Source organism: Micrasema longulum, unplaced genomic scaffold (genome assembly GCF_059751315.1).
Source record: "Micrasema longulum isolate JH-2025_06_02 unplaced genomic scaffold, ASM5975131v1 h1tg001906l, whole genome shotgun sequence".
Lineage (NCBI taxonomy): Eukaryota > Metazoa > Arthropoda > Insecta > Trichoptera > Brachycentridae > Micrasema > Micrasema longulum.
In genome coordinates, this window is record NW_028279080.1 from 162,376 (window position 1) to 189,865 (window position 27,490).

Below are 27,490 nucleotides of genomic sequence, written 5' to 3' on the forward strand. Positions count from 1 at the left end.
TAATACGCATAAACGCCCGGAGGGCTTTTACGAGTGCGGTACATGTGAAGTAAGAAATAAAATATAGTATTTGGTACATTCAAATACGTATTCCTATATATTAGTAAGAATATAAAGATGACAAGGTTTACATAAATATTGTAAAATATTTCAATAAATCAATGAACCTAGTAAGAAAAACTTTATTCTTTAATTTTTTAAACATAATAATATTATTAAATTACATCGTGTTGCAGCTGCGGTGGTCTAATTAGGCACCTTTAGATAATAGATATTAATTCCTAATGCAAATCGCGTGTTTTAAATATCATAAGCTTAAAATGAATGTAATAATTTATAGCGGACGGATGACATAAGAAAAAACAATCGTTTCGTTACGATAATTTTATACCTGTTTTAAATCTATGTCATTTGTATAGAGTAATAGCCGTTGTCAAAAGCGTGGAAAATATATTATGTAAAATCTTGTAATAATTCGCTGCAATCAAATATTCGGCATATCCTTTCCGCGGTCGGGGCATACGGTGGCCACAAACAGTCCTCCGGCCCTTCTATCGACGGCCGATTCCTGCGCATCCTCCGTCGTCCGATCACGGATGTTTATCACGTCGATCGAGAGTCCTTAGCCGACACTTATTTCAAAAGAAAGTGAGTGAGCTGCGGGTCAAAGATATGAGCCGGTATAAGAAGTATTCCCATTGTGTATTTAGCAAATACGAGTAGAAGGCGTAAAACGACTTGTAAATCTGTAGCTAGCGCATTTAGGTACTAAGCCCGAGCCTGACGAAATACATATTTAATTAAAAAAATAAATATTTTCTACCCCTGCACCTGAAACGTAAGATCAATCGCCTTCCCTTTTATTAACATTTTTTTTAAATGATAGAGAAGCTGAATTGTAAAATGAAAAATAATTTAAAATAGCAATATTTTATAGACCCTGTCGTAAAGCGTAAAATGAATTAATTTAAATATTAAAAAACATATATTTATTGCATATACATTCCTACATAATTTTTCGCGGGGATGTCTAAATAAAATATAAAACTAGAGCATTTGAACATGAATATTAATTGTCCTATGGTTAGGTTTGTGTTCACTTAACATGGCTCAGCCTATTTTGAGGTGGAAATTTTTTCGTGTTTCAAATTATCAATAGTTGTATACCAATATTGCATTGTTTGAATAACTAAAACATTTGATTATAAATAAAATAACTAACTAAATATGAGTTTAACAAAAGTTAATACTACTGAGCTCTATAAAATAAAATATATCAACTAAAAATCTGAGAACTATTTATGGTTTTCACTCCGCTTTGCCTAGTATTCTTAAGTCTGCCGACAGATATCCCAGTCTTTATTTCTTTGATAACAAATTATGTTCTTTGATGCGATCACTGAATCAAATTCAATTATAGCCATCTCTCCCCCCCTTTCATTTCCATCTAGTTCAATTTTGCTCCTTCCCTTCCCCGATGCTACATATATCAATGATCTTATGTTCCAATACTTGTATTATTATGTCAGAATTTGTACCCTTCGATGGCACGAGAGCGCTGCCGGCAGGAAAGCGGAAACTTGATGATTTCTGCTCTGTTTTCCAGGCGGAAATATTTGCAATCAGAGAAGCTCCACTTTATGATTTAATGAAACCACCAAATTGGTGTAAGCAAATAACGACTTTGACAGATTGTAAATCAGGGGTCCAAGCAATAGGTGATCGAAATTTATTCAACTCCATTATCATTGACATTCATACTTATATACAAAAACTAAAATCCAGATCGCAGAATGTGTATATCGGATTGATAAGAGGCCACTGCGGAATCCCAGGCAATGAAAAGGCTCGAGAATCCACCCTCAAGAATACAGCTCCTAATTTTGCCAAATTAGCTTCGAGTTTTGCATACAAAATGTGTCTCTATTACATTCTTAGGATAAATTTTATTATAATAATAATATTTAGGGCCTTATAAAAATTAAACACAATACTATGTACAAAACATCATATAAAACTATATACAAAATTAAAAACAAAAATCAACTAAAAAGATTAAACACTATACTAGGAAGAGATGAGAGGAGATGGGAAGGAATATACAATATGACAAATATTCAGATAGTGACATTTCAATCTTGATTTAAATGTAAAGGGGCGTCTCTAACATTAGTGGGTAGATTATTCCACAATCGAGCAGCTATTACTGCGAAAGAGGTGGCAAGAAAATTAGAGCGATGAAAGGGTATTAAAAGGGTTCTCTCGTTACTAGAACGAAGAGATAGTCCGTATTGTGATAGAGGTTGAAAGAGCTCTCTCAGATAAACGGGTGAAGAGGGATTATTAAAAATAATATAACATAATAAAATAATAATAACATTACGCATTACGTAACAATGCCCCGTGCACTATTGGGTGGATAAATTATGATATTTACATACTGCGGTTATTCGGCTCTATAATATAATATATTATATAGTAGCAATAGCCGGACATTAATTTATGATTATTAGTAAGTAAGTCAGTAAGCAATGCGCTCGGTTAATTTCAATATTAGCCTTTCCCCAATTTTGTCACTGTCTCGGTTAGCGCTACGAGCGATGTTGTTATTTGGAGAAATAAAACCGGCCAAACGAAAAGACAAATGAAAAATAAAAAAAATAATAACACGAAATGATTCACGACTTCGATAAGGCAAATATCTTTTTGGCTGGCCGAGTATTGCGGTCGGGACATGCTTCGTTTGTATGTTAATACGGACTCTACCGGGTTACGCAGAAAATACTCACACTTTCCACTTACTAATTCGAACATCGATTTTTAAATGCATAACCCGCTGAACTTCCGTTTTAGAGGCTTGTCAGCCGGCGGGAAAGAAAGGATCAGGACAAGTTTTGAGAAATACACCAAATACGTTGAAATGGAAAATTAACAGTGTTGACATCATTATCCATAAAATATAATACAATTTTCCATGTGAAAATTGGATGGTTCACATGTTCAATTGAGCTTGTGGAGGATGAGACCGCGACCCGGTGATCCCTTTCAACTGGCAATATTGAACAAGTTCCTCGGCTGGCAACACTGACTTCTTTCGCTCGTGGAAAATACCGAAAGTTTTCCGAATCAATCTTCCGGATAATACGGCTCTTTTTTATTGTTTAACCTGTAAGTTCTTTCCGATAACACAGTGTCCCTGTTAATCAATTTAGAATAAATATTTTATTAATTAATTTCGTAAATGAATTAAAAATTTTCAGTCATCATCATCATTCTCTTTCCGCAACTAATGGTGCATAGGGCACTGCATTGGCACGCCAATTGCAGAATATCTTGATCATTTTTGTTACATGAAGGTAAGAGGATCAGTCTTACGCTTCAGGTACCAGTCCAGGGATTATTAAACATTTTTAGTGAAAAACACCCTTTAAATCAGTCATTACTGTTGTAATTTTTTTCTTTTTACACGTGGAATAATACGGAGCGACTACACAAGTATGCTTTTTCTTTTTTTTTTTGTTTTGTATTTAGTCATATAGAAAACCATAATAGGCCTATAACTTTGGTTTATTTTTGAACGTGGTGTTTTTGTAGTAATTACCGTTGTTTTCTCGAAAGAAAGAAATAAAATGTAATCAACAAAATAACGAGGTTGAAACATAGGCAGAATTGTAAATGTTACAAAATGCGTGATCACTTAAATCATCTAATGACAGATCTCGAGCAATAGGTGTAAAATAAATGCGTAGATTGATAATATTTTTTTTATTATTTTTTTGATATTTTTATTTATTTATTTACATATGTACATGAGTTTATTGTACATTATTTGAGAGATAAGTCCCAATTCCATGGGACTGAAAGTCCTGTGTTGAGATGGGACTAGCAATTAGTTGATACAGACACATGAGTATATCACCACAAATATTTGATTAGAAACATAAAACATATATATGGCACATCAAAATGGTAAACAGTAAACTCAAACATTCAGAAAATAATCAAGGAGTTTCCCAATCAAATATTGTCTTCTTTGGAATTTTATCATTATATTTATACTTTGTTTTTCTAGATAGTTATTGTATTGCATCACATGTCAAAATAGTTTAATTAAATCAATTTTACTATGTATTTTTATTGTTATTTATATGGGCTTGACGCGGACATGGTCTAAAAAGCCTTAATGAGTTCATTAATATTTAAACGAGTGTAATTTTGAATGAATAAATTAATAAATATCTGTCGTCCTTAAGTTGTCGACATGCCTTGAAAATGAAAAGTTAAATAATAACAACTAAAACAATGAAAATCCATTGTGAGTTTTTAGTAACCGTGTATCTGGAACGCGTTACTAACACAGGCACAATGGTCACTAATATTAAATTATATGTGTATCGAAAATTTTAATGTCAAAACCGGAATTCCATTTTTGTTAAGCCTCTGGATTTATGTACTCTAATTCCGAGAATTGGATCAACTCTCAAACTGTGGACTCCATTTGTTACTATTATTTCATTCGTGTGCATAATTATGTCATAAAATTAAAAAATACGTTTCCTACGGTACAACGGTTCACGTACGAGGGTTCCGAGTTCGATTCCAGGTGAGATCGCAATAACCAAATGTGATTTTTCCCAACCTCGGGTGTTCCGAACTGTAACTGTTGTTGTGCTTAATGACCCGTTGTATTTGCAAAAAAAGGAAACTTAATAAATACAACGCAATTATTTATAATAATATTTTTAAAATAAATAGTCCACACCCAGACTTTGTAGGCATTATTTCAAAATCATAAATTTGAACACCCCTTTGGAGGTCCAAATTGGTTGATTTTATTGTTTATTTTTGCACAAAAAGTACATACAGGTAAACGTCGTTTTGCGCCCGTTTGATTTACGCTGATTTACGATTACACCGGTAGGTGCCGGCGCGGCGTGGGCTTCCCTGGTTCGGCCGACACCAGGCGACAGTAGACGTCGCGATTCTAATAGCAGACACACTTTTACACATTGTTTTATTCTAATACAGTGTACGCGAGCAGCCTATTGTGTGTGTGAAATTGTTTCCGAGCTAGTTTTCGTTTTGTTTTTAAGAAAAATAAAAAGGTATGATTATTTTTATTTTATTATTATTAAAATTACAAAATATTTAAATACTCGTAGTTTATGCTATGATTCTGCAAGAAAGGAAGCAACAATCAAAGCAAATGGAATTGGAAGCTTTTTAAAAAAAAGTGTTAGATTTTAATTTAGTACCGGCGAACTGGTGAGTTAGTATTTATTATTAAAAAATAATTATTTATATCGAAAGATTATTATTTGTTTTGTAAACAAATTTAAACTGTATTCACTAAAAATATTTATAATTTATTTTGAATATGTATTAAATAGGTAAACACGTTAGATTTTTTGACACGGAACCTAACCTTATGTTTTCCACTATATTTCTGTTCTGTTTACGCTGATGTGTCTCGGAACGGAACCCCGGCGTAAAACGACGTTGACCTGTATATATTTTTTATCTACATGCAATGTGTACAGTATACAATCGTGTAATTTTGAAGAAATTTTTTTTGGGATTTTACCGATTTTGATATCCACCGACACATTAAAACTGTGATGAAGAACATTTTATCGATTTACCGTGTTCATGAGCTGGTTTAAGTGGTCACTTTACACTCTGTGTAACATTCATTATTCTGCCTACGTTTGAACATCTATATTAATAATTCAGTCGGAATCTCACCCGCATCGACGAAGATTTCGACCCTTTAACTCCACGAAGACTAACAGATGGAAGAAAAGAATCCGAGGAATATATTAAATTATTTACGACTCGATGAGAATGGCCGGCAAAATTGTAATATTTTAGTAAATGTGAACGTATTGCACGTATAATCGGATTGTGGTCCCGTGGCTAGTGTTGAGGACTCGTAGATCGGAGGTCCGAGGTTCGAACTCCACTAAAGCCCGACTTGATTCCCATTTTATAATAGTGAGTTATTGACGACCCGTCGAAAACGGCCTCAAAATTGAAATATTTGATTAGATCATAATACGAACGAAAATATTTATTTTTTACAAAAAAAAAACTTACAATCTTTTTAATTTTATTTAAAAAAACTAATTATGTATATGTGAGAATTAAACCCCCCCCCCCCACACCTCAGTTGCAAATAAAACCCGCGCTATTATAAATTTAGTTCATAATAATACATGTATTTTTTTCTCAATAAGGCCGAGATTGTTATTTTTTTTATATGATACATCAAATGCACTATTATTTTTGTACATGTACTGGTAAAGTCGGAGTCTACGTTGAAGGCGCAAAAATATAACTGAGTGTAAACAATTATAAACTCTAATTATAGAACTAACATATTTTTTTTATTCACCAGTTCCATAAAGATTCCCTGTTATTAAATATGTATACTTATTTATGCAACAAATTTATAAAATGAAATAAATAACATAAATTTGACATTTTTATTATTCCAACGGGACAATAACCTGATTCGTAGTTCGAAATAAAATTGTAAAAATAAAGCGTTACAAAAAAGTACTTACATGACGTAATGTAAAGATGAATATTAGAAAGCGGGCAAAATCTGTAACAAAAAAAATAAGTATAATATTTGAACATTCTTTAAAAAGATACCTTTATGTAGGAATGTAGATTGTAGATATGAGTGCTTTAAATATTTTTTATCTAATAGTACCATTTTCCAGCACAAGTTATTTACGACGTTTAGGAAATGGAAAAATTTTATATTTGAGAAAATAGTAAGAGATCAAGTTTTTTTTTCAATATAAAACAAGTTGCGTGTGAGCTTTATCGGCCTACTAAAAAAAACCTAATATTTTAAATTTATAAAGTGTATTTTAATATTTTTTAGTACAAATTTTGACCAGTCTGTTGTTTGGTTGACTGGAAGATATTGATTTAGTAAAAAGTCTGCCAAAGTATATACATTTTTGTGCTTGTAAGATTAAAATAAAAAAATAAAATTTAAGCACCCAGTACAACGTGTTATAATATTAACAGCGGTTATAAATTGATCGCCCTATTCCGTCATAGGTCTTAACTAACTCTCGGATATTATTTATATGAAATAAATGGTTCTGACCGCCATAAAATTGAGTTTATTGACCTCGGAAAAAAACGCGTAAAAAACTTTGTTTTAATTTTCTTTCCATAGACATTATTTAGTTTCACAAATTATTTGTGATTGATTTGATGTATTTAGCATCTGTAAATAAGAAGGAGCTTACATTATACCGCCTGATTGTTTTAGGCATGCTCCAACTCCAAATACTTAAACCTTTAAATTTAAAAAAAAGCTTATGATCACTCACACGATCGTTCACGCATTCGTGATATAAGTTAATTGTAGATTGAGTATTTTACTGACATTTCTCGGTGGAATTTTAAAAAATATATATTTTCCGAATATATCAGTCTAATGATATCGGTCTCGACGGAACCTTGTTACCCGAAAAAAATATAAATAAAACTGGAATAAAAATATACACGTATTTTTATAGTTATATATATATATATTTTAAAGGAATAACCCACTTAGCCTCAATTTAGAGGCTTGTCAGCAGGTGGGATAGAGGGGATATGGAAGGAGGTAATGAAAATTACGCCACAGCACCCAGACCGATTGAGAAAAAAACTTTCTCGCAGTTAGTGGAAAGTGGAAAGAAGTTAATTGTTTATAAAATCAGAACATTCTTATAATAATTATTCAAATCTCACATTGTAATCATTATTTACCGATAGCAAAAAAAAAAAATTGAATAGATAAGTTACAAGTAAAATGTATCAATAAATATTCACATTTGACAAATTTTCCCTCTAATGAGCGTTTAGAGAAAAACCGTGAAAATTTCCATAGTTATTTTACAAATCACTCATTGTCAGAATTTATACAAATAGCGATTGATTGTTTTTCAATCATCCCAGTGGTACATAGGGCACTGCATCGGTACACAAATCCATCACTAACAAACACTACAAGGTGGACTTTTTATCACAGGATTGACTTTTTTAAATTTTTACCTACGAGTAGCTAACAAGTCAAAAACTTTCACACGCATAACTGTATTCTGCATCTACTTAGACGTAGATAGTGTTTTTAATTGGTGCGAGTTGTTAAAGTTAACAATTTATACCTACAGTGAGTTCGAATGTTTATAAACCCTTTGTTAATGTGTTAATGTCTGTATATGAACGAAATAGACATGTAAATTTCGATTGTGTTAGTAGGCACACTTCCTTAATTTATATAAAAACATATTGTTAAGCACACATAAACGGAGGATGTTTATGACTTTTATAGACTGTACTCACCTGTAATAATAAGGCAAAGCGAAACAAGCTTACAAGAAGAAATTATTTTACTTGTTAAAAGAGTTTCGAGGCTAGGTTTTACAGGGTTTTTATAATGTATTTCAGATGTACATATTTAGATGCTAATTTATAAGTTTACTTTACGTAAATACAATATCCTGATTTCTATTTTGGTTATTCACGAAGTTTTGTTCGTGTTTAAATGTTCAATATACATTAAGTATCACAAAACTTAACAAAGCTAATAATTAATTGCGTAAGTTTGCGAAGCTAAATAAATTAAATTAAATTTTATGGCCAATAATAATTTGCACTCTGTCAATTTTAACAATCATATCGAGAAATGCAATGCCGCCTTAGAACATTTTGTGTGTGAGTCGGTAAGTATGTAAATTTGGAGGTAGATTGCGCGCGCACACGTTCTAGTAGGTAGTCAGTAGATACGTCCACATCCACACACAGAAGTATGCGAGTATTGATACTGTATATGTATAATATATGTAATGGGCGATAGGTAATAGGTACACATCACGCAGACATGCGCACGAAGCGACTACTGATCGGTGATTTTGATTAATGACTCGAAAAAATTTCGGGTCACGCCGAACTCCGGCCGAATTGGAAAACGTCCACCTTCGGACAGTGTTCGCGACGCTACGCTGAATCCTTTACTGCTAACGGTGTATTGGGCACTGCAACGTATGGCCCGTTTCTAACGTACCTTCCGAATTAACACGTTACGGTAATATAAGGGTGAATTAATATATATTACAATATTTTAGATATATTTTATTAATTCAGTGGCTACTCTTAGATGAAAATTCGTCAAAAAATAAATCGAGTGAAAGTTAGTCAGTCTCATGATGTACCTACTAGTTAGTGCGTTTGCCCCCCATGAAATACATCATTTAAAAAAGAATAAAAAATAATACAATACAAATAAATCCACCCTTTGTAATTTTAACGTGTCGTGTGAATTTGACCATCAGCAACATAATACAAACAAAATTAAAACGCATTTTACCAATACGATTTTCGGAACGAATACAATAAAAAATATTTTACATAAAATTACATATATTATAATTATTATTTATCTCGAGATGTACAGGCAATAAGTCTCGATACAACTTATGTCTTAAAAGGCATCTCAAATAGACTGATGTGTTTATTTATTTGGTTCGTTAACGCCCGAGGGGCATTTACAACAAGAGAATTAAATACATTCTAACATATTTAAAAAGAAAACACAAAATATACAGAAAAAAGATGTGAAATTAGTTAGAAAAATTAGAAATTTAGATAAGATATAATAAAAAAGTAAGACAAAGTAAAAGAAAAAAAATAATGAAGATAAACAAAAAAAACGGTAAGCATTATAAAACAACAAATTCAAAGATCTAAGTTAATAAAATAAATGCCGAAAAACAAACAAGGTAAATAAAGCAAAACAGAAAAATGTAAATAAAATAATAATCAAGCAAGCATATTATCGTGAAAATATAGGAAATAAGAAAAATGGCTCGCAACTGGTGGGAATCGAACGCGCGACGCGTGTTTCACAGTTGGACTTCTCTAACCAACTGCGCCACGGCGCCCGTCGTCGTCGCATCTGTCTCGTCTGTCTGACTCGTGTTGTTTTATACTTTTAGTATTGTGTTTATAATTCATTTTAACAAGTCTTTATTTTAATATTCTTTAGGTATTATCAACAATATGTTGAGTCTATCTATATGTATATCTATTATCAGGACTTGAACTAACATATAATTTATTTTTATTTTTGCTTTTTATTTAATAATGTAAATGCTTCCACTTTCCATTAGGTTGTATCCCAACTGAACACAAGACTTTTGGCCTCATAGAGTTTGGGAAACGTTATTTTTTTGTAATATTTATATTTGTATGAGTAAATAAATAAATATTTAAAAAACGACTCGCGTTGCTTTTTATATTATAAAATTTTGTAAGAAAGAAACCGAACAATTAAATATTCTCACAACATTCCATATTATAAATAGCAACGCGAGAAATTCTAAATTAGTTCAAGTCCTGATGATGAGAAAGTAACCTTAAAACCGGCTAACGTATGACTAAAAAGTTAAAGCGGTTTATACACATTTATAAATAAGTCTAAAATGTCAAACCACCAAGTGAAATATATTATTTAGTTGTAAAATATTATTTTTATTATATTTTCCATCATCATCATCCTTATCCGCACGCAGTAGTGCATGGGGCACTCAATTGACACTCCAATTGCAACGTATCTAGATAATTTTTGCTACAGAAGTCCCATTGAAGTATATATATATAAAATATATATACCGACATTTTACGTCCGCTCTGCCAAAAATCAAAGCAGAACCTCAAGAATGGTACGCGAACTCGCCAGCTTATCTTTAGTCGACAGAGTAGCATCGAGTCAAAAACGCTCGTCCAGGGTTCTGGTTCTTTTTTTACAGAATAATAATACGAAATTTCTAGTACTATTCATGAATAGTCTTGTTCAGATATACTCGTACATTTCTGTTAACGTTTTGGAACTTATTATCATAGAATGGTTTCGTAATTATCTTCCCAGAAAAACGCAGTAACTCCATCACGGGGTAATGATATTTTAGAATACGTTACTGTTGGACTACGGGTGGGACAAATGGGGATATTAATAATATCATTCTTATTTCTGAAAGACCCTCTAATCCACGTACAAACAAAAAAATAAATAAAAATAAAACCACTTATTGACAGCAAAAAATCATCGAAGGTGTACCCGGTATTATATTTATCAACAATAATTTCGATAGACTATTAAATTTGGTAATATCATTTATTTAATTTTTTTGGCCGAAATTTTGACAAACATGAAGAAGTTTTGTAATACCTATAATATATTGCGAATATGTATTTCGAGGCATTTACCGTCTAATGACCTGACATTGACTCGTTTAAGTAATGATTCGGCCAGATGAATCTTACCGATATCGATAAAGATCTCAGCTCTTCCACTTCACAAATATAAACAGTAAAAGTACATTCCTTCATATACCCAAAACCGTTTTAAAGATCATGGGTCTTCCTATCGATTTCATGTATACGAGAAAGGATTTTTTTTTTTACAGGAAACAAGTTACTCTTTTTAAAATTTAAATTTCATACATCGTGATTTTTATCGAATTTAACTTTACTACTTTCACTGCCCCTTTTGCTGAGAGTTTTTCGAATTTCACGGAGGACCTTTATCGGAAAATGACTTTCATCGTCGTGACAATATTGCAAACACGGATGGTAGCAAAAGTTACAGAAAATATAGATACTTAAACATAGGGAGAATTGTGAACGATACATTGATTGAAAAGTGGCCACTTGAACTTGTCAATAACAGGTCATAAGCCCTTTCATATTATCTTCTCTACTATGTTTTCCCTCTCTGTTGCGATCAATTTCAATTTACTGTTCCGATTATGTTTGAACATCTGTATTTATTTCATTATTATGTAATTTGTTGATTTTATTTACGTAAAAAAAAATGAAAATTGTGACGTAGGCGAGATTCACACAAATTATTTCACGAATCATGAGACGCCTTTAAAAATATTCTAAGTTTTTTTTAGATGTATCTCGTTTGATAGACATTACAGAGCTTGTGGCCTTTCATTGACTGGTCAAAAGTATTTTTTTAAAAAGTAGCATTTACCATTCTGCCTGTTTATTTTTTTTTGCTATTGAACCCATTTTGGGAAATTCAAAAACTTGATAATACTCAAAAGATTACCGATATAAACATTAGTTTAATATATCTTATATTTAATTAAATATTTTATTTAATTCGTAATATTATTTGTGTATGTTGGACTTATGCGCCATGAAAACTTGTATGTAAATAGGAATATTTTTACTGAATTGAATCAATTATAGCGTGTAGTCCATGTCAGAGATCGAACCCTGGAACCGAGCGGTCTAGCACTCCCACTGCGCCACGGATCATTAATCAAATACTTGTACATTCAATTTGAATGTAATTTATGGGAAGTTTGAGCATAGACATTTTTCAAATCACCAAAAATATTCATTTTTATTTAGACAGTAGGTACATAACGTATTATTTTAATTGAACTACAAGCGTGTCCGAGCTGATGAGGAATACCGTCAAGAGGGAAAAATTGAACCAGAATCCTGGATGAATATTTTCGAGTAAATGCGTTTTATACGGTTGTATAATATTTTTTTCAATTTAGAAAATTTTGGAAATTCACAGGAAATATTAGGAAAATATTAGTTTTAAATAACGATTCAACAAAATCGATGAAATAAAGTACATTATCAAAACAATTTTCCTATCCACACCAAATGGTGCGTAGGATACTGCATTGGAGTTCCATTGCGGAGTATCTCGATCATTTGCGCCATAAAATGTTCGGGACAAATCGAATTCAAGCAGAAAAAAATATAAATATTAATGTTTAGAAACGCAACTAGCCACCCTATAATTTCTATAATTCGAGGTTCCTATACTTAGTTGAGATTTGTGATAATATATTTGTATTTTATTATCAATTATATTTTGCATGTCTATATAAAATGTCTAAAACAATTCATCGTTTAATACGAATTATATATAAATCACACTAAACTAAAATTGTAAAATGTCTTCCTCGACACGGGTTTTTCCTGCGAGGAGAACGTTGTTAATTCAATTTTATAATTTATTATCTGTAAAGTATTAAATCCAATCCAGAAAGTCCAGAAACCAGTGTAGAACTATATTTAAAGCGAATATTTCACGTCCTAGCCAGGAATCGAATTCCGGACCTCGAGCGTGGTAGGTGAACACGCCAACCACTACACTAAGAGGCGGAACTATCTCTACTCGATTTCCTTGTTTGGGATATTAACCTAAGAGCAGTCATCGAGTAAAAAACACTCGTCCAGGGTTTTGGTTTTACTTCACACACAAAACTGTATTCTTCGTTGTCAGGACGCCAAACAAATATGGTTGCTGAATTTTGTTAAAAAAGAAAAAAAATAACTTTAAAATATCCGTATAGATCATAAAAGCTCGTATTAATTAATCATTTTTTTCTCTGTTTTTGATGTGTTTTATTATTATCTTATTTCTTTCTGAAATTAATTTATCAAATATTTTTGTGTACCGTAAATTATATTATTATTTCTTACATATACTTACTGTAAACTAAATTTTATTTTTTGTTTACACTAATTTTTTAATACCATTTTTTGTTTAAATTCTTTACAAGTTATTTACTTGTTTTTTTAATTTGCTTTTTAATTCTAACATTTTTCTTTTATCCACATTTTTTATTTTTTATCATGCAAAATTTTACTTTTTATTTTGCATTGCAGCATGCATTTTTGTTTCTACATATATACAAAAAAAAGTGTTGTGTATTTTTGAAAATTATTACTTACTATGTTTGTACTTACCTCTATATTTTTTGTAAATGCCCCTTGGGCGTATTGTAAAATTAAATAAATAAATAAATTTCTACAATGTTCCTCGTATTTATTGTGATTCATCATTTATATTAGTTTCGGTGCCAAAATACAGCCTCCATTGGCAAAAAAATAATAGCAACATTGACTTTCTTTCATATATCTTTGATGGGTGGTGGGCATTAGAGTATAGCTGCATTTTTGTTCATTTTGTGATTTATATGCAAAAATGTTCCTTCTACATGCACATGCCTGCATTAATGATATTTACAGTATACGTATACTCAAAACATAAATAAGATGAAATAAATAAAAATAAAAACCAACCAACGGCAGGTCATAAGCCTTGTCAAAGCCTACACTTTTATATTCCCTTCTCTGAAATAAATACATGTTCTAAAGCTACACCCAATGAAATGTAATTTTATATTATAGACAAACATGGAAAGGATTGAAAATGTTCAATGAAAATTTTTAAAATACCTAGATTATAAAAACAGTAAAACGCTTTGCACTTACAGCCAATCTGCTAAACAAAATGGATTTTTTACCCTTGAAAATAGACGCGCTATATCTTAATTATGCTATTTATATAAATTATTAAATAATAAAGTTGACTCTTTTAACCTACTTTCCAAAATGAATCTTAATGTCCCCTTTCGCGTAACGAGAAATAAGTATTTATTCCATCTGCCAGTCTGTAGCACTAACTATGCATATCACTCTTTTCTCTATCGTTCTTGCTCAAACTATACTGATTTTTTTTCATCTTTTGATTTATTTAACATGCCTCTTAATTTATTTTTAAATAAATTAAAACTCATTCTTTCTGGCTGTGATACGCCCCCACTTGCTATTTTATAAAGCTCACGCTTACACACACCTGAACACTTACTCTCATACAAATACACACAAATACACCCTTTTATTGTACCACAATTTGATATATATGATTTTTGATTAGAAACCTCGCTGGTCTGTCTTTAAACTGTATCTTCTTATGTTATTATATCATTGTCGACTATTTGTTTTTGTAAAATAAATAAATAAAATAAGAATAATGACAGTATTATAATAAAAATTTATAATAATATTATATTCTTGACTTTAATACAACTGTTTTTCTGGTGTGATTTAAAAATGTATAATAAATGAAGTTAATTTGAGAGGCATTGATTTTGATCTAAAAACTCGGATGAAAAATGTAAATATCTGTTCTGTGTAGAACATTTGGTCCAGCAACGCCCTCCGTATATTTACACACGACTTCATCAAATCCGGTTTATAAAATATAATTATGTTCTTTTCCATATCAAACTAAAACTGGTAAATTTGTATCAAGGTCAATCTAGATTATATTCTAATATTCTATATTATATGACTGTACAAGAATTAGAAAAAAGTCGACGATTTCTAAATCATTACCTATCTGAAATTCATTTTACGGCGGCCACTCGTAATATGAGAAAAATTCAACTGGAATTTTATTTATTTAGAATACAAACAGATGTACAGGTTAAATGTTTTGACATAGATACTTTTAAAAATATACATAAATGGTAGGGCTACCAGCCAATAACATGTATTCACTAAATTTGTCACTTACTTCGTTTGTCCCTATACAAAAGGCTATCGTCCCTATAATTCTTCCTCACGTGACGTTGACGATCACTCGGGAGAAAGCTTCCCTATTCTGAGCAATGCGAAACAGCTCCTCCACAGTTCTAATCCTGGTCCATGCTCGGATGTTTCGAAGCCAGGAAAGCTGTTTTCTTCCGACCTCTCTACGTTCCTCGATCTTCTCCTGACAACAAGGTGAAGTTCGGAATATTTATCACCTCTCAACGCATGGCCAAAATATGGAATCTTTCGGAGCTTAACGGTGGTGAATAGTTATCTATGCGTATCGGCTCTACGTAATACCAAGATATTGTTAACATTCTACGGTGGATCCACATTTCAAATGCTTCAAGGCGGTTTATATTATTAACTTGAAGAGTCCACGCCTCTACACCGTACGGTAAGACAGACCATATATAACATTTGACCATACGTTGTCTCAGCCTAACGTTTATATTATCGTCACAAATATTATTTTTCATTTTGTTAAATCGTGTTCGGGCTGCTTCTATTCTAAAATTTTAAAAGAGATGACAAAAAACATTCCCTTTCTGTATGAGTAAAACCGATAGGAAGAACCACGGTCTTTAAAATGGTTCCGGTTTGTGAAGGAATGTACTTTCACTTTTAACTTTTGTGAGTGAAAGAGCTGAAACCTTTATTAATGTAGGTGAGATTCATCAGGCTGAGTCATGACTCAAACAAGTCAATGTCTGGTCATAAGCTTATAAATGCCTAGCAATTCATATCTTTAATATAAAATATAAAATAAGTTCCTTATTTTTTTTTAAATGCCTGTCAAAAAAATATAAATTTACACAATGAAATTTGTTCATCATTCTATGTCCGCTCCCTGGTTGGATCATATAGAGTCTGCAAAGCTTCCATACATATCTATCGGCTGCCAGCTCTGCGCGTCCTCCCAAGTCAGGTTCACGTCTCGCAGTCCTAAGATAAACTGCCGACGAACAGTCAGCGGTGGACGACCAGGACGTCGAGAACCTGATGCCTTGTAAAATCGTGGCAAGCGTGGTTAAGGCTCTCGGGAGGCATCCGCAGTACATGGCCCGGCCAATCGTATCGCCTTCGTTTGATGACGGTTGTCACTGGAGTTTCCTACGTCCGTTCTCTTATTACTTCATTCCTCACAAAGTCAAACCACCGCATACCGAATACCACACAGAGACAAAAACCAAAGTTGCCGGTTTATCTAAATTATTGTAGACCCTCAATTTCTTTTTGGTTTCAATAAGTGTTTTTTTAAGCATTATCTATCCCATCTCAAAGCGAACCGTTCACACCCATGCATAACTGCTGCATTCATAGAATTGTTATATGCGCCATAGCGTGCTGAAAAGTAAAACGTTTGTCAAAATGCGTAACTGTTATTAATGAATTAGTTTAGATTTGTGTTCAATTAACAAAAAGTTACTTAATCAAATCCATGAAGATAATTATGCTAAATCAGTACTAAATTAATGACTGTAGAACAGACTTTATTATGCCTAACTACGGATACCAACAGTAATATTATTAATATAATAATATCAATCATGCTATCAAATTACCATAATAAAATATTATTCGCAATACACACTTACTCGTACATGTAGTTAGATACCTAGCTACGAAAAAAGCATTTAAAAAAACGCAGTTAAAAAATCACAGCCAAAATCCACCATTACTTGGAATGGAATCGATAATAAAAATGATATGATGGTGTTTCGTGTTTAGAGTTATGGATACGCAACCTTTTTATATATATTTTTATATTATTTATTTGCAAAGACTGGCGACGAAAAAAGAACTCATTACTCCTACGAAAATCGAATCAGGCAATCAACAGAGCACGCTAAATTTCGAAGATCTCAATACTAGAATCAAATGTAAAAAATATTCGCCGTCATCTGAATTCCCTTTCTGCACCTAATGGTGCATAGGGCACTGCTTTTGTGCACAAAAAGCAGCACACTTGAAACAAAAGAAACTCTATGAACTCAAACCTTGACCAATTAAGAAAGAAAAGTCGCGAAGAGGCATTAAACTTCAAATAATTAGTAAAAATAAATAAAACTACAGACAGACCTTATCGTTTAATTTCAGATCCGATATTTAAGAGTTCTGCCTGCGATGGAGCGTAGGGTTCTCATTTCCCCTACTCTGAGAAGGCTTTTTGTCCTGTTTTTTTCAGCTCTCACTTCCATCCCGTAGGTCGCGATGGGCCGGTAGCGTGTCTTGTATATACGGAACTTACTTTCAGTTAGCGCGTGTGCTTTTCTCTATATGGTGTCCCGCAAGCAGCCGACCACAGCGCAGTCTGCGCTCGTCCTGACGACATAGTAAGGTGGAGAAGAAACAGAGGGCGCTTTTGGAGGGTCCACGTGGACCGCGCGGCCCGCGTGGCCCGCGTGGCCGCGTGGCCCGCGTGGCCCGCGTGGCCGCGTGGCCCGCGTGGAAGATACGCGGCTCGCAAAAATCATTAAGTCCAAAAACCCCCGCAGCAGAAGACTATCAGAAAGGCCGCCGAAAAGATGAAAAGACAGCCGGATGTCATCAACCCTTCCGTCACAAATAGGACATAGGAAGAAAAAGACTTAAGACTAATTTTTCTTGTCGCGTAAAGGTGAGACGATCATTAGTGTAAAGGCTCTTTTAAAATAAATATTTCATTTTAACCATGTAGGGGATCGAACCCGAGACCTCTCGCTTGGCAGGCAAATGCGCTAAGCGTCTAACTAGTTATTGCTGCAATAATTATTATCCACGCGTCCGAACGTACTAAAGAATACAGATGTGTGAAATATAACCGAAGGCTACCCCGCGGTAAAAATTAGTACACCTCGTGGTTTAGTGGTTAGCGCCTTTATTTTATAATTGTTAGCGCGTTTATCTACTGTATATCGAATTGGCGTTCCGACAAAATCAACGTTTAATGTTTATTTAGTTTACTACAATATTTCGGGTGACCTGAAATGGGCCTGAAGCCTAAAACTGCGTTAGAAAAATGTATGGAAAATAAAAATATATATTTACATAAATAAGTTTAAAGAAAATGCTACAGCCCCAATTGCAAATAAAATGTTTAATTTAATCTAATTGCATTTGGCAAACTTGACATTTTTGAATACTCTCAAGTTATGTTTATTTTCTCTTGTTTCAAATTGAATAAAATACTATTTTGGAATCAGCCCGTCCCGTGTGGATTTGGAGACGAAAGGGTATAATGAGACCGAGTTAACACCAAAAAGCTTTTTCTTTTCAGATTTATATGTTTTTTCAATAGGACTGTATTTTTTTTCTTTTTGTAAGTGTAAAAATACGGAGGGATTTTTACACAAGTACGCTTTTGTGGCTTTGCATTAAGTAATATTTAGAAATCTTGATTTATTAGGAAAAGATTTACTTTTATGGCAATGGCTGTTGTTTTCTTGAAATAAATATAAATATTCACACTCATCATAAAGAATAATATGAAGCAGACATCATCCTACCTTTCGTGGTGTATACATCGATTTTTATTATAAAGTTTATTTTGAATGTTTCAAAAATATTAAACCTTACATTTTAATAAAAAAGTATTAATAAACGAACTCTCTCTCGTATATTTTTATTTAAGAAAGAAAAAAAAACTTGCTTCGTAAAATAAAACATAAATTTATTTTTGAAATAGTTTCTGATACGCTGCGATTGCGACGATGAAGACATCATCATCATCATTCCCTTTCTACACCTAATGGTACATAGGGCACTGCATTGGTACACCAATCGCAGCGCATCTTGATCATGTTTGTTACATGGAGGTAAGATGACCAGTCTTACGCTTTAGATACCAGTCCAGGGACTATGAAATATTCTAGTGTGAAAACACCCTTTATTATATATATTTCATATCAACCATGTCGGGAATCGAACCCGAGACCTCTTGCGTGGTAGACTAACGCGCTGACCATTACACCACGAGGCCGACGAAGACATAATGAAATTAATTTTTTTTTAGCAGTAATAGTAAAGAAAGCTGAAACATATTTTTATTCATGACTGATTCTGTTTTCTAGGTATTACTAATTTAGTTTTCCATATTCTAAAAACATTTTTTTAAATCATAAATTATTCGTATTTTTTTTTAATGGGTAACATACGTCGGTTACGAGGCGATGATTACATATTACTTTTATAATTTTACATTAAAAAACAAAATGATAAATTTGCGTATGAAGAATTTTTTTTAAATCAAATACTTCGTATTTTTACATACACGATTTTGGAGAGTTCTTACTGTTCTTGAAAATATGAATCAAGTTGTGAAGCGAACTTAGGATTAATTTAAATATGTAAGAGGGATAAGTCTTTTAGAAGAAAATATGAAAGGCGAGAGTCCGCTCTTGACTCGATTGAGGAAAAGTCGCTCCACTGTAAGCACAGGGTCGAGATTTGGTGAGGCGGGTTGGCGGTTGGCGCGTAGAGTATCGTCGATCGGAGATCACTGATCGACGATCAGTGTTCGGGTTAAACATAACTCCAAGAGCGATGACCCTCCGTTGGAGATTATCCGTCAAACGAATCATACTTACACTGTGCGCCATGACTACAAATGGAACTGTGGGTGCGTTTGTTAATTACATTTACGTTGCACGCTAATAAAACTATAACAACATTCAAAAACAAATCGACAGTGAGAAGCGTAAATTACTAATGCGCCATAAATGGAGAAGCCAAGAAATGGATTGTGGTCCCGTAGGCAGTGACGCGGACTTCGTATCAGGAGGTCCGAGGGTCGAATTCCACTTTAGCACGGCATGTTTCCAGTTAATATGCCTCCAAAATTGAAACATTAAATTTCATTAAAAATTAACGTCATATTTTTATTTTAGTTCAAATAAAAAAATGAAGCAAGACAGTTGGTGTTATAGAAAGCTATAAGAGCGATGTGGGATAAATGCATAAAACGTTTTTAATGTAAATCAAATCGACATTTCGAAATGAGTCCAATATCATCATCATAAAAAACACTCTGATAGCGCATAGGGCACTGCATTGTTAAACTAGATCTAGCATATCTCGATACAGTGATCAGTCTTACGATTTAGGTGCCAATCTTGAGAATGTGAGATGCTGCCTCGTAAAACCACCTATAAAAACAATATTTATAGGTATATCAGCATTTTATTTACTTATTTTTATATTGTTTAAACTAAAAGTTTTTCGATACATTTTTAAGCACATTTTTCAGAATTATTGATGTCAACCATATCGGCAATCGATCCTGAGATCTCTCGCGTGGTAGGAAAACCCTGAGCATTTAACAATGTGGTAGACTTGTCTACGAAGAACCGGGCTGAAATCCTGTGACATTGATTTTTATTTTCTAATAGAGAGTTTCTAACAGAATATTTTGGTAAATTATAAGAAAGTAAATATTTGTATTAATTAAAATTGGCATTCACTTCGTAACACTTCGCTATAATTTTTTTTTAAACTTTGTTATTGTGATATAAAACTCACCCGTCGATGAGAGAAGTGCTCTCCCGAAACTATAGTAGTATTCTGGTAAAAAAAAAAAAAAATTGAAAATCGTGTAACACTTAACAAAGTTTTATTTTTTACAATACTACGTAGATATTTTTTATATTTCAAGAAATATTTTGAACATATTTAAATTGAATAATAATCAATGAAGGTTTTGTTTTCGGGTCCGCTTTGAAAAACGCGGCCTCACACACAAACAATGCCTATAATGGCCGAGTATTACAAATGATACCTCCGATATTTTATTGTCTATGAATAGTCAATTTTTTATCTGAAATAGTATTTCTGAAGCCGGCGCGGCGCAGGTATTTTCCCTTTGTTTTGTCAATCTCGGCCGTCCGACATCTTGTTCCCGAATTGGCCGCCATATTGACAAATGATTAATAAAATAACATTACTTATGTAATCTCTTATCCGAGATCATTGCTCCGATCGCCGACGCTCTTATCGGGACAAATCTCGTATTATAATATTCTTCATTTTCATTTATTTATTTTATTTATTCAAGATATCGACCGTAATACAAAGAACATGAACATTTGAGCAAAGTATAAGGGGAAAACATTCAATCAAACTAATAACAGATATCTACAAATATACAGTCAACACAAATAAGTAAAGGATGAGTGTGTGTGTTTCTACTTTAGAAAATGTACAATGAGTTCTTCTGGCGTGCTGTTCGCACTCTATACCGGCGTTTCGGATCGCATTACAGCGTCCATAATCGTCATTGCTCATTTCACTTTCGCGAAAAAAATTGTCTCTCGAGCGAAAATGTGGTAAAACCATGCATGTCGAGATCCGCGCATTATGTAAAGTTGAGACAAGCATTATCGACATAATCAAGAAAGGTGCGCGGCGTCGTTTCGGACATGTAGAGCGAATGGACAGTGAAGGAACGGCTACAAGGAATCACGTGCGAATGTTAACGGATGCAGAAAACGAGGAAGACCAGATAGACATTAGTTTTTCCAAATTATTGTAATGCCACACTTGAATTATTGATCTTTAATCCTGTTTCTTGGAAACGATACAAACTTGAAAATAGTAATAAGTATTGAATTGCGGCCAACACACCAAAATTAAATTCATGCCAGATTAATAAAATTTCCTGGGCATTAGAAAATTAGAAAAAGAATTATGTTTAGTACTCTGACTTTCATTCACAATTGGAAAACGGACTGCTTTCTGGATACGTGTAGGAAGCCATTATATATAATATGGATTTGCACAAGTAAGAAACGAAAATCGGAAGTGATTTCAGGCTTTTTAAGGGAAAACTGACGAATGGAAAACGACCCTTACTATAAAATTTTGAAAATTTCAGGTTTGGGTTAGAAAGTCTCAGGGAAGCTGGAAACATCTCCAATCGATTAAAGTGCATTGGGGATAAATAATGTATTAAGCAGAATTATAGACAAATTGAAGTTTGGAAGGTATATTTATTTTGATTGTAAATATGGTACTAGTAGTTAAATTTACCTTATATTGGAAATTCAAAATTTAATTAATCAAATGATAAAGCAGAGCTAAACAATTATCTTGAGACTTATGAAAACGAAGCAATTGTTCAAATTGTTTTATACTAAATTGTCCGATTTGACGTATTTTTAAAACATTCTTTTTTGCGCTCGATTTATAAATGTCTCGTTTCGTTTAAGTGATTTTATTGTGTTGTAGGTTCTTTGTACGCTAAAGAAAAACACAGTTCTGTCTGTAAAATAGAACCAAAACTCTGGACGAGCATTTTCTACCCGATAGCTACTAGGTAAAAGTCCGCCTCATTGTGTAGTGAGCGGCATTTTCGCCAAGAATACTTGAGTTAAATTCCTGGAAGGTTCAATGTAATTTTTTTATTTGTAACGCATAAATGCTGAAGCGTAAAAACGTTAACTGTAAAATAAAATAATAAAATAAATTTGTCATAACTTACATAATATGTTGCGGGTGTAGATATTTCAAAACCGGAATCCTGTAAGAACAAAAAGAACATTGCGTGAGTAATAATATTAAATTGAAAAAAACCATTTATATTAACCGTAGAAAAATTGTAACTGATTTTTTAAATCTGAAAATGCCGCTATGTTATTTGGGAAAGCTCAAATATCATACATAAACTAGTAATATCATCATCATCATCATCATTCCCTTTCCGCACCTAATGGTGCATAGGGCACTGCATTGGTATACCAATCGCAGCGAATCGGGTTCATTTTTGTTACATGAAGGTAAGATGATCAGTCTCACGCTTCAGGTACCAGTCCAGGGACTATGAAATATTCTAGTGTGAAAACACCTAGTTAAATAAATATTTCATATCAACCATATCGCGAATTGAACCCGAGACCTCTTGCGCGGTAGGCAGACGCGCTGACCATTACACCACGAGGCCGACAGTAATATGAATGACCTGTAAATCAACACTAGGATAGAGGCATGCGAATGTCCTTGTCCCTAAACTGTATAAATGCTACATTAAAGAAACAACGGAAAATGATCATTTAAGCATCTATTCTATTAATAATTCATTTATAAACAGGGTCAAAAATGATAATTTCCATGTTTTTTTTCAAGTAAACTTTTTATTTGCTTTGTATTTATTCCTAATTAAATTATCTGACTTTAATTTTTCAACTAATAATTTTTGCTCTAGATCTATTTTCTATTTTTCTAATCCCTATTTTCCACTTACTGATATTAAAAATAATATCTTCACCGTAGATTTCATAATACGTTCTAGATTTAGTTTACCCACGCACAGGCCATGCCAGGGATTCTTTTGTTTTTATAGATGATGTGATAACAGATGGAAACAAAAAAAATGTAAAAAATAAATCATTTTAAAAAACCTATGTAACAACTACAATACATCTACACGGGTCGCAGTGACGTCAGAAGGTTATACAGCACTGATCCTCATCTACAAGACTATCAATTGCCAAAAAAAAAAGGGTAGTTATTAAAAAAATGAGGCCTTGTACAAATATTACTTAAGTATTCGTGTAGAAAAAATCTTAAAAGTCGAGTAAAGTTTTAGAGTACCCAAAAAATGTATTTAAAAAGATCTCTCAAGGAGTCTATTTATTTATGTATTTGACACTTTGATACATATACAATATATATACATATAAGGGCGGGCATATTGCTTTAAGGCAATTTCTTCCTACCTACCCAAACCGTTTAATTTGAGAAAATTACAAATACATAAACATATTGAATCTTAAATTTTATGAAAAACTTAAAAACAAAGATTAACCATATAAAAAATTAACACTTTACTACGAATATAAAAAAATAACAATATACTATGAAGAGAGAAGAGGGATAGGAAGGAAAGAAGAAGGATAAAGGAACAATTTAAATATTTAGATAGTGACATTTCAATCTTGACTTTAATGTAAATAAAGAAGGGGCGTCTCTAACATTAGTGGGTAGATTATTCCACAATCGAGCGGCTACTACTGCGAAAGAGGAGGCAAGAAAATTAGAGCGATGACAGGGTATTAAAGGGGTTCTCTCGTTACTAGAACGAAGGGATAGTCCGTGTTGTGAAAGAGGTTGGAAGAGCTCCATCAGATAAACAGGCGAAGTAGGATTATTTAAAATATTTTGAAGAAGTGATAGAATATGAATGTTTCTTATATGCCTGATACTGAGCCAGTGTAGTTGCGTGCGATACTCGGTTATGTGATCAAATTTGGAAAGATCAAAGATATAACGTATACAAATATTCCGCAATCGTTTTAACTTATTAAGTCCCTGAATAATGAAATTCACCTGTGATTACGTGTAATATTTTACGAATTTTTTTATCAGGAAACGATGCTGGAACACTTTGCTCAGTACGATTAGTTTGAGGATTTACGTAAAGATGCTGCAGGTCATACATTATAAAGACCTTAAGGACAGTCTGAAGCGGCAGAACACGTGCAGAGCTCACCTGCGAACTGCGAACTGCGAACCAACCTTTCCACCTTTCCACCACCGGAGCGGGGGCTAAACTAGCTTATCACAAGCAAACGATGTAGACCCAAAAAATATGAATTTACACTTTAATACCTACTTATAAATCACACTGAGTCAGTCCAACATCGCTGCTTCGAAAAGTAGCGTGGACGCTGGACTAGAGAGAGGTCATTATTCTTATGCTGATATAGAGTCAATGTTCAATATTTCTAGTCTACAAAAACGTAGAGCTAATATTGATTCCATATATATGTTCGGCATATATATTTTGCCGGCCTCGTGGTGTAATGGTCAGCGCGTTAGGCTGTCATGCGAGAGGTCTCGGGTTCGATTTCCGACATGGTTGATTTGAAATATTTATTTAAAATAAGTGTTTTCCCACTAGAATATTTCATAGTCCCTGGACTGGTACCTGAAGCGTAAAACTGATCATCTTTCCTTCATGTAACAATAATGATCAAGATACGCTGCGATTGGCGTACCAATGCAGTGCCCTATGCACCATTAGGTGCGGAAAGGGAACGATGATGATGATATATATTCGGCATACTAAATGGTATAATCGATGTTCCATCATTACTGGGACAGGTAAAATTCAATTTTCCGACTCGTAGGTTGTGAGAAACAATGAAGTTCTATTCATCGATCAGCATAGAACAAACTATGGCCTTGATTCTTCAATGACCCGTCTTTGTCTGTATCGTTACTCGAGACAAGATCTGGACTTTTTTGCTTTATGTTTACAACGATTTAAACGAGCACTAAATCAATTGTCCAGATCTTGTCTCGATGTCCCTTATGTTTGTCTATGCTTCTTTTTTTTATGTTTTAAACTATTACTTCATTGTAATATTTAAACCCTATGAATTGTATACACGGACAATGTATTAAATATGCGCTTTATCAAAAAGAACTTTCTGTAATTTCACATGGAAAACAAAAAAGACAAAAAGAAGCCAATATAAGACAGGGATGCTCGCTGACGCCGGCGCTCTTTATTGGATATATACGAGGATTCGAAGTGCGCCCCGTATGTTGAGCTGAAGCGGGCTGCAGAGGATAGAGCGGCGGAGGACGAGACGCGGGACTCTGCTGCAAACCGATCCCCGGGATCGAGACTGCGAAGAAGAAGAAGAAAGTACCGTAATGTCGGGACCCGGGATGTCACGCACAAATTATGACGTTTTAACCACTATAGACATTTTATTTATAAGTGTATTTAATCGGACGCTGAGTAAACTGATGCGAAGTACTTTTTACAAAGCATAAAGTCGGAATATTAAGCTGAGCCGTTTAGAAGCACTTGAGGCAAGTAAAAAACAACGGGTCATGTTAAAATATACAAAACAATGTGGCTGGAGGTACAGGTTTCGAAAAAAAGCGCTGATCTCGGAATTCGTTCCCATATAAAAATGTAGGAAAATCTACAAATTAATCGAAGGCGCTGTTTATCAATACGAGTTATTTACGCGTTTCTTCCAGCAAATGGAAATGGGTTATCGAGGTTTCTCTGACCATATAATAATGAGATATCAACTTGGCGCCCCAGATACATTATTTTCGATCATTTTTATTTATTCATAAATTTAAACTTTTGGTTTTATGTGTTGATATTTACGTAAAAAATAAAAGCAAAGTATTTTATACAGTAGTATTATTTTTATAATCTTGCACATTTACAATTTGTATAAATTTTCTATGGCTATTTGACATAATATCTAAATTTGTTGCGAGAGAATGGGAAAACATTTTTGAGAAAAAAATTTGGAAGTCTGGGCATTTCTAGGGCTTATGACCTGTCATTGGCTGGTTTAGTTGACCACTTCACACACCGTGCAACATACACCATTCTTCCTATGTTTAAACATCCACATTTCCTCGACTCTCACTTCTATCTGTTGACTTTTGTGAAGTAAAAGAGCTGAAACCTTCATCATCTGGGTGAAACTCATCCGGCTGAACCGATTCCCCACTAGGCAACGCCTGAAAACAATTTTCCCATTTTTATGATTCTTCTACCAGTCAGTTAATTTAACAACGTTTTGAGTACGTGCAAATGTTTGCAAACTGTCTGGATTTCATCCATAGGGAGTAAATGCCTAGACTTCCATATTCCCTTCTCAAAAATGTGTTCCCGCTCTGTTGCGAGAAATTTAAATCTATGGATTTAGACCTATGGATGAAATCCAGCCAGTCAGCAAACATTTGGACATGTTCAAATAATTGTTTTTACATATAATTTGAAAAACGCTTTATCGGGACATAAGAATCTCTGTAAATATGTTTTTTTCAGTGTAAAACTTGTAAAAAAATGTTCAAAAAGCTCTAAAAGCGAGGGCGACATATTTTTAAAAAACATCACTATGGGCGAGTACGTAATATTGTGATAGATGGTTCTAGAAAGTAAAAAGGAGATCAATGGCGGGTATGTCGACAAGGTACGTGTACATGAATACTCACGAACTCCAGTAAATCTTGACAGTCGAAAAATGAGTTGATAATATAAAATAATAATATTCACCTCACACAGCAAATTAGTTACCTATACATTGTTTATTTTTTAACCCCA

General features: G+C 33.3%; 1 protein-coding gene across 6 annotated transcripts in view; it reads right to left on the bottom strand.

The window, feature by feature from the left end:
• The window catches only part of LOC148273580 (zinc finger protein castor homolog 1-like), an 89,386-nt gene extending 66,450 nt beyond the window's left edge, over positions 1 to 22,936 (bottom strand). For all 6 annotated transcript variants that reach the window (XM_088238472.1, XM_088238469.1, XM_088238471.1 and 3 more), the window contains exons 1-2: positions 22,889 to 22,936; positions 6,567 to 6,607 (exon numbers count right to left, since the gene is read on the bottom strand). The gene's annotated coding sequence lies outside the window, so the exon portion shown is untranslated. The remainder of the gene's footprint in view (positions 1 to 6,566; positions 6,608 to 22,888) is intronic.
• Positions 22,937 to 27,490: the final 4,554 nt, after the last annotated feature.